General features: G+C 42.6%; 1 protein-coding gene across 4 annotated transcripts in view; it reads right to left on the bottom strand.

The window, feature by feature from the left end:
- LOC117695213 (toll-like receptor 13) overlaps positions 1–7,475 on the bottom strand; it is a 20,921-nt gene extending 13,446 nt beyond the window's left edge. The window contains exons 1-3 of one of the 4 annotated variants that reach the window (XM_076918172.1): positions 7,384–7,443; positions 5,263–5,381; positions 1,274–1,442 (exon numbers count right to left, since the gene is read on the bottom strand). The gene's annotated coding sequence lies outside the window, so the exon portion shown is untranslated. Of the gene's footprint in view, positions 1–1,273; positions 1,443–5,262; positions 5,382–7,383 lie in introns of all 4 variants that reach the window. The other 3 variants (XM_034486061.2, XM_076918174.1, XM_076918173.1) reach the window with 3 other exon arrangements.
- Between the last annotated feature and the right edge of the window lie 1,597 nt (positions 7,476–9,072).

The following is a 9,072-nucleotide window of genomic DNA, read 5'->3' as shown; positions in this document are numbered from 1 at the left end:
ATAAATGTAAAAAATGATAAATGCCAGTAAGCACAGTGTCATTACTACAACTCAGAGTCCTAAGACATGCTGAGCATAATGTGAGAATGTCTTATCTGGATCTGATGGTATAGTCCTATAATCACAACTACTCAGAGGCTGAGACAGGAGGATCACAAGCTAAAGACCTGCTACAGAGTGGGTTCACGGCCAGACTGGGCAGTTTAAGTTAGACCAATCTTAAAAGCAAAAACGCAAACAAATAAAAATAGTGGATGGTCTGGGATATAACTGAGTGATAAAGGACTTGCCTGAAATGGGCAATCTCTGGTTATAAACAAAATGAAGAGAAAACATGCTGTATGAAAGATGACTACCCACAATTTACCAACCAAACAGAGACACTGAGTATGAGAAGAGTACCAAAAATAACAGGAACTAACAAAGATGCAATTGGTTGCAACATTTTGGTCACCCTGTACAAAAGCTAAAAGATATCACAGTCTGTCGTCTGTAATGTATTTATAGCTTAGTTACAACAGGAACAACATAGCTCTCAATCCAAAGAGGGGGGAAGTAAGTGCCAAGACAGTTGAGGTACTAGTATGAGACCATAATCTGTTTTGGACCTGTGCATTCATCTGTTAGTTCCTTCTGCACACACTTTCTACAGCACCTATCCTACTTACTTACTCATCTAGACAGTTGTAAAAAAATTTCTTTTCACTAGAGCACTAACTCCTAATGAGGGTATCTGTGGGCAAACCCTGCTAATTAAGGTTGAAGTGTACCATGACCAAATAGTTCCTCTGGGCTTGGCACGAAATGAAGGACTCCCTTTACCAGCAAGGCTTCTCCTTCTCTGACATTGTCTGGGGAACTTGACCTCCCACACTCTCTACCTAGGGAAGGTCAAGTCATCTTTGGTAGACCTAAAACTCCCACTTCCTCTTTTCCCAATAAGAATCCTTCTAGTGAGTACCTGGAATTTGTGGACTGCCTCACAATGCAAATGAGGCATTACTAGAACTTTAAACTCTAGCCAGTGGAAACTTCACCCTAAGAAGAACCCCTTCCTGCTCTCCGAAGTTCATATATAGCTCCTTTCAACCCTGAATAATGTATATTAGTACAAGCCCACTCCTCCCAAAATAGGTATGTGCAAAATAGGTAATAGCTAAGATTCTCTCAGAGAGGTGTTTCACTGAAGATGGTTAGAGAAGGCCTCTGTCTAAAAGAGCTGTGGCATTAAGACCCACAGAGAATGCCCTCCCCCACACCCCCTGGCACTCACTTCCAGCTGGACCAGGATCCTGTAGAGCCCACCCATTCTAGACTCTGCTTCATCCTTCCAGCCCAGTGTGCAGAAGTGTCTGGTCACCCTGAGACAGAGGAAGCAGAGAACCAGGAATCATAGCTGGACACCAAGACACATACCGCAGGTATCTTGTAAGGGAAAAGTTCTGGAAAGGAAGACATTTAGAGTGACTATTATGTTCAGATTTATGCCAATAGCACAGTCATTCCATTTAAAATTTTCTTCTTTGGCTCTCAACATACATTGCTTTGTATGATAAGCCGCTCTTCACATACAGATAGATAATATTTATTACTGTCCTGTATTGTGCACAAGTGTTTGGCAAGCAAGATCCCAATAGTTATTCTGATCCTGTGATACAGGTGTCACACCCTTATAGACAAAAATTCTGAATCTGGCCATAGCCTTGCCAGCATCTCCCTGAGTGCTGCAGTTTGCCAGTCCCACTTCATGGTGACCATGAAAGACTGGAAAGCAGTGATAAAAAATGCAGACACATGGTGGGGGATGGAGAGACAGCTCAATGGTCAAGAGCACTGTCTGCTCTTTCAGAGGACCCAAGTTTGGTTCCCAGCATCCGCATGGCAGTTCACAATTATCTAACTCCAGTCCCAATGTCCTCTTCTGACTTCCACAGGCATCAGGCATGCAGATGGTGCACAGACGTTCATGTAGGCAAAACACTTATACACATAAAATTAAATTAAATCGACCTAAAAAAAGGTTTTAGTGCCAATATTTTGGAAGAAATGTGACAGGATTTGGTGGAATATGTTAGCCAGGCATTGGAGAAACACCAAAGGCAGAGGGTACAGCAGCCCATGTGAAACATCTAGGGATAAGTAAAACCCCACCTGCAAGGGATGCAGTAATTTTGTGACATATGAAACAAAGACTTGATCTACTTCTATGTGGGTCATGTGACCATGATTCTATTCAAGTCTGGATAAATGCATGAGTATCCCACAATCCATCTGAAGACAAAGGCTAAAGTCTAAATTTGAAATAGAGAACCAGAGCCTGATATTATTAGCCTTGCTGAGAGAACACTTTCATGGTGTTTTGTACAGGGAAATCTCTGTTCTAGTTAGTTTTGGTTATGAAACTGTTAATAAATCAGTTTTACATTTGCATTGTGCTTCCTTTTTTGTTTGTTTTTCATTTTTGTTTCTTAAGACAGAGTCTTATGTAGCCTCAAACTCACTATGCAGCTGAGACTGCCTTAAACACCTGATCCTCCTGTCTACCCAGCACCTCCCAAATGCTGGGATTGCAGGCATATGCCATCAAGTCTGGCCTTGTATATGTTTTCTATCCCATTCTTCCATGCCCTCTGCCTTTTTCTCCTAATCCATTTTTTTTTCACAAATTAACCTTGGGCCAATGGGATGGCACACCTGGTGAAGACATTTGCTGACAAACCTGAGAAATGTGGTTCCTGAATCATATGGTGGAGACCTGACCCCTGCAAGTTGTACTCTGGCTTTCATGCATGCACCGTGGCATGCATATCTGCATGCACTTATGCACATTTACACGTGGCACACACACACAAATTGAAAAAGGAGAGAGATGGGGTGGGGCAAGAATAAAGGCTGAGTCGGGCAGTGGTGGCGCACGCCTTTAATCCCAGCACTTGAGAGGCAGAGGCAGGAAGATTTCTGAGTTCGAGGCCAGCCTGGTCTACAGAGTGAGTTCCAGGACAGCCAAGGCTACACAGAGAAACTCTGTCTCGGAAAAAAAAAAAAAAAAAAAAAAAGAAAAAAGGGGAAAAAAAGAATAAAGGCTGAGTATGATGGCCTATGCCTTTAATGACAGAGCCCTAGAGATAGAGGAAGGTGGATCTCTGGGATAGCAAGGTGAGATTGACAGAGTGGGTTTCAGGCCACCCAGGGCTAAATAATAAGACCATGTTTCATAAGAAGGCGAGGGCACCACAAAGGAGGCAGAGGAAGAGGAGAGTAACAGGCTCAATGACGGTTTAATTGTTGAGCTCAACCTTATACAAGGAATAAAGCAGGATTCCCCAGTAGGTACAGTACGTACAAAGGTTTTGGCATATAATATTTCTAGAGTTCCATAAATGTATCTTATTTCCTTTTAGTGTGTGTGTGTGTGTGTGTGTGTGTGTGTGTGTGTGTGTTCATAGTGCCCCTAGAGACAAGAAGAAGGCATTGAGTGCCCTGGAACTGAAGTTACATGCAGTTGTGTACACCCATTGTAGGCACTGGGAAGTGAACCGAAGTCCTATGAAAGAGGACTTAACCATGCTCTTAACCATGGAGTCATCTCTCAAGCCCATTATTTACTTTTTAAAGTAAGGTAGAAATGGCACTTGGGTAGAAGGAAATGTTTTAATGGCGAATGCTAAGATAGTTGTCTACATATTAGCAATGCCTAGTTTACAGTAAGGAAGATTCAGGGGCTGTAGTTACTATTCCTCTAGCCACTGTTTCTTTTTGTTGTTTTTTGAGACAGGATCTCTCTACATAACCCTTGCAGTCCTAGAACTCACTATATAGACGAGGCTGGCCTCAAACTCACGGAAATCCTCCTGCCTCTGTCTCCCAAGTACTAGGATCAAAGGCTGTGTGGTACCACATCCACCAAACATCCACTGTTTCTACAGAGCCTCTTTTTCCACATCTTTATCCAAGACGGAAGGCAAATTGCTTCATTAGTTTCTTTGCCAGGTTCATGATTTTCTTTCCTTTACTGTTATATATTCATTATACATGGCACTGGGCTTTATTCAGAAGAACATCTTCATGCAGTAAAGAACTTGGAACATGTTCACCTCAATTCCTTCCAGCCTCTATGTTCTCACCCCTCCTATTGGTACCCCACTTCTGCTAGGCAATTTTACTTCTCTCTTCATGATTTAGATACATACATGATTTTATGTATCTCTATAAAATCTAGAGCTCATGGATGAAGAAAAGCATGGTATTTTCTTTCTTAGTCCAACTGATTTAATTCACTTAATAGAATCATCTCCAGTTTCATCCTTTTCCCTGCAAGCAACATTTGTATATTCTCTATAACTGAATAAAATTCCTACACCCTAACATATACATGTAATGGGATTTGATCGAGCCAACTGCTGTTTCTAACCTTTAAGGGAGAAAAAAAGAGGACATCAGACATTCCTGAGCTTCTCTGTTAAGCACAGGCATCACCCTACATAGGCTTTGATCCAGCCCAGAGGCAGGTCTTGAGCTAGAAAACTGTCTAATCCTAAAACAACAACCTACAGTCTTAAAGGGATAAAGAGTCTATGACAAAAAGCAGCATGGCCCCAAGTAAACTTGCTGTGTTGGTCACTTGGGAAAAGGGGAGGGGGACTCAATTAAGAAAATTCCTCCATCAGATTGGCCTGCAAGTCTCTAGGGCATTTTCTTGATTAATGATTGATATGAGAGAGCCCAGACCACTGTAAGTGCTGCCACCCCTGGGCTAGCAAGATCTACAGAGCTAGTTCCTGAATAACCAGGAAACTCTGAATAACACAAACAAACTCTGCCTCAAAGAAAATAAAACAAAGAAAAACAAAAAATTGAAAGAAACAAAGAAGCAAAGGGAACAGCAAGGCATGAGGCCCAAGCCAGGAAACAGTTCCTCCCCGACCTCCACTTTAGTCCCTGCCTCTAGGTTCCTGCCTTGAGTTCCTGCCCTGACTTTACTTCATGATGGATTATAAACTCTAAACAAAAATAAACCATTTTCTCCCCCAGGTTGCTTTTGGTCATGGTGTTTTATCACAGCAGTAGAAAGCAAACTAGGAAATTTGCCCTCAAGAACAGAATCCATTTGTGGCTCTCAATCTTGCCTGGGAAGCAGAATCCCCTAGAGGTCTCAGGTCCCACTGCGGAATCTGAATTCAAAACAAATGCCTGAATATATGCAGACAAAATTGAAACTGAAGCTCAGAGGGAGTCTCAAACATTAGCATGACTCCAGCTCACCTGGGAGGTTTGTTAAGCTCTGGGTTGCTGGCCCCACCCCTGGACTTTTACTGTCAATTCGTTCTGGAGAGGGTCCAAGATTTTCATTTTCATCCTGTTTCCTGGTCACATTGATGCCTCTGGGGGGCAGGGGGAAACATGTCCAACATCTGTTAGTACCTATGTGAGTCTGGCCTTGCTTCCTAACGATCCCCACAGCCTTCTCAGTTTACTCCTGCACCAAAAGAAAACAGGAGTGGCACCCATGGTAAGTTACCAGTTACCACACCGTTCTCAGTCCTGTACTCACCACAAACCTCTCTCTCTCTCTCTCTCTCTCTCTCTCTCTCTCTCTCTCTCTCTCTCTCACACACACACACACACACACACACACACACACACACACACACACACCTCACACGCCTCTCAGACCACAGGCTTGGAAATACAGTTTTTCCTCCCTCATAACACTGGGTCTGAAGGGCAGCACTGGTCCACTAAGGAATAACAGCCTTTGACCTGTGTCTTTCATTGAGGCTTATCTAATACACACTGCACAGATTCATCAGCAATCACGTCGAAACAGGCAAGAGATATGCTGAGTTCAAAAGAAGCCTGCTGGTGTTCCATTTACAAAGGTTATCGTGCCTTTGGAAAATTCCTGAGCTTCTTTTCTGAGTAGATCCATGACCCCATTGATTTTTCCAGCATCCATCAAAAGCATTCCTGAAATGTGCAGGGGCTAAGGGACTGTGTGAAGCTAAAGCTGTAGGGAGGAGCCTTGAGGAATGTTGTTTAAGAAGCAGAGCTTGACTCTTTTCCAAACTTCCAACTCACACTCACAATGATCCATGCCTTGAAGTAATGCTCCCCCACCCCGCCCTGTCTGTGAAATGCTGAATCCCCAGTGAAAGCTTTCTATGACTTTGAAAGTACAAATAAATACCTTGCTACTTTTATAATAATTCTGACCTTACTCTGTGGAGTTAAGAGGATGCTTCTATTGCTGTCCTTGGAGTGCTCCGTCTTTGTTTATCTCTATCTCTTTCTCCCTCCCTTTCTCCCTCTCTTTCTCTCTCTCCCACTTTTTTTCTTTCTGTGAAGTCCAAGATGAGAGCAAACTCTTGAAATCCTGGCTTCCATTCTCAGAACCAAATAAACCAGGCTTGGTGGCTCACACTTTTATTACCAGAACCTGGGAGGTAGAGGCAGAAGCATCAGAATTTGAAGGTCACTCTGGACTACACATTGAGTTTGAGTACAGCCTGGCGTCCTATGGGTGGGTGGGCAGGGGTGGGGGAGAGGGAGACAGAGACAGAGAGAGAACAAATTTGTAACCCTCCATAGCACTCTGGAAGCTAAGGCAGGAAGCAAATTCTTGGCCAATCTGGGCTATTGTGGCTAGAGTCTGACTCAAAAATCAAAGAAGGCCCTGTGGCCCCGGCCTTTAATCTCAGCATGGAAGGAAGAGGCAGGTGTATTTCAGTGAATTTGAGACTGGCCTGGCTTACACAGTCACTCCCACACCAGCCAGGGCTACATTGTGAGACTCTGTCTTTAACAAATGAACAATAACAAAAGAAAAGGCGAAGGAAAATTTACAAATTTAAAAATCTTATTAAAAATGAAAAAAGTAAATGTGTATATGCTACATTGAAAAGCTTATTATACAAAACATAGAAGTATATTTTAAAGCACAGTAGTTCAAAGTGATCTTCAAAATTGAGCTAGTTTGAGGCCCACCTGGACTACATAGACCCTGTCTCAATAATAATAATAATAATAATAATAATAATAGCAGCAACAAAAACAACTTTAAAAAGTGTAAGCACCAGGGAACAGTAATATGAAAATAAATGTTACTTCCCTTCTATGCAATACTACTACTGTCTATGGTAGGAGTCATGAAGTGAGTAACATCAAATTAAAAAATTAAAATTTCTTGAGCAGAAGTGGTGATGCTTGCTTGTAATCCCAGTTCCCTTGAAGCTGAAGATCAGTGATTCAAGATCATCCTTGGCTTACAGAGAACTCCAGGCAAGCTTGGGTTACATGAGACCTGTCTCAAACACAAATTGGATGGATTTCTGTTGTTTTCTGTATACTGCTGAAACAGAATCAAGTCAAGAAAGCTCAACTTACCTCTCAGAAGCTCCTGGCACATGGCACAGTTGTTCTTCTTCACTAAACAGTGACTTTCTGTTTTGGGACTCTTAAAAACCCCGTGATGATTGTTCTAAACTCTTAGGACATGAGACATTTCCTTCCTCTTCTAACCTCCTCTTTTTTTTTTTTTTTAAACAGGGGTGGTGAATTAGGCGGGCAAGGAGGTGTATGTCAGATGTACCAAAGTCTTATTTGATGTGTATTGCAAAAACAGTCTTTGAAGGGAGCACTCACCTTCTGCCCACCACACATTTCCTCGAGTTTCTTGCTGCGTAGGTTTATTTGGGAATGCTCAGCCAGATCATGTCTTGGTGTTGTGGACCATCCTGCCCTGTACCTGGAACCACACCTCAGGATCCCAGTTGTGCTTAAACCATGGGATCAGGATGCCCACCTCTGCTACCTGACCCTTGACTCTTCATCCACCCCACATTTTGTTGCCTGATTGATGGGGTTCCTCAAGTTATTCTGTATTTACTTCATTTAGAGGAACACAATTTGATTATATACCTAAAAAGTTGCCAAAAGAAGCCTATGAGACTGTCTTAATTTGCTTTCTGTTGCTGTGATAAAACACTAACCAGAAGGGACAAGGAATGAGGCAAGAATATTCATCTTACAGGTTATATAGTCCATCATCAAATCCCACCAAGGCAAGAAACTCAAAGGGAATCTGGAGGCAGGATCTTAAGCAGAGACTATGAAAGAGCACTGTTTGCAGGGCTGCTCAGCCAGCTTTCTTATGTAGCCCAGGGTCACTTGCCTAGAGATGCTACCACCCACAGTGGGCTTCAACAATTAGCAATCAAGAAACTGTGTATATGTTTTTAAAAAATGAACTCACGCATTCGAGACTTGTCATGATGACACACAGTACTGAAGAGGTAGAGACCTGGAGGACTAAAACTTGAAGGACTCCCTTGGCTACATAAACAGTTTGAGAGTAACCTAGGCTAGAAGGCTGGTGAGATGGCTCAGCAGGTGAGGCACTTGCTAATTCAACTGAAAGGAGAAAACTGACACCTGAAAATTTATTTATTCATACAAATAAATAAATGTATTTTTTTAATTTGAAAAAAAAAAACACTACTGACTTTAAAATGCTCTGTCCTCCTGCCACATTACATCTGCCTTTGAACTATATTAAGAAGCTTCCAGCTTGCTCCTCCCAGTGGTCCACTAAGGTCCAATCAATCTAGCATCATTGTTGTCCATCTGTATGCATAATCCAAGATGGTCCCCCTCTAGTGTACTGTGGTGGTTTGAATGAGAATAGACTCACATAGGCTCATGTGTTTGAAAACATAGCCCTCAGTTAGTGGAACTGTTTGGGAAGGATTTGGAGGTGTGGCCTTGTTGGAGGAGGTATGTCACTGGAGGTGGGCTTTGAGGTTCCAAAAGACTGGAGCCATTTCCAGTGTTTCAACCTCTGCCTCATGGCAATGTCTCAAGATATGAGCTCTCAACTACTACTCCAGCAACATTCCTTCTTGCCTCCTGCCATGCTCCCTACCATGACAGTCATGAGTTCTAACCCTCTGAAACAGTAAACTACAACAACCCATTCTACTAAGGCATCTACTCTCAGCTTAAGAGCCAGAGTGCATTTATATATGGATGCCCTAGAAGGACAGAATAGAGCGTTAGATTCCATGGAGCTGGAGT

Source organism: Arvicanthis niloticus, chromosome X (genome assembly GCF_011762505.2).
Source record: "Arvicanthis niloticus isolate mArvNil1 chromosome X, mArvNil1.pat.X, whole genome shotgun sequence".
In the NCBI taxonomy this organism is placed as follows: Eukaryota; Metazoa; Chordata; class Mammalia; order Rodentia; family Muridae; genus Arvicanthis; species Arvicanthis niloticus.
This window is presented reverse-complemented; position numbering and strand designations above follow the sequence as displayed.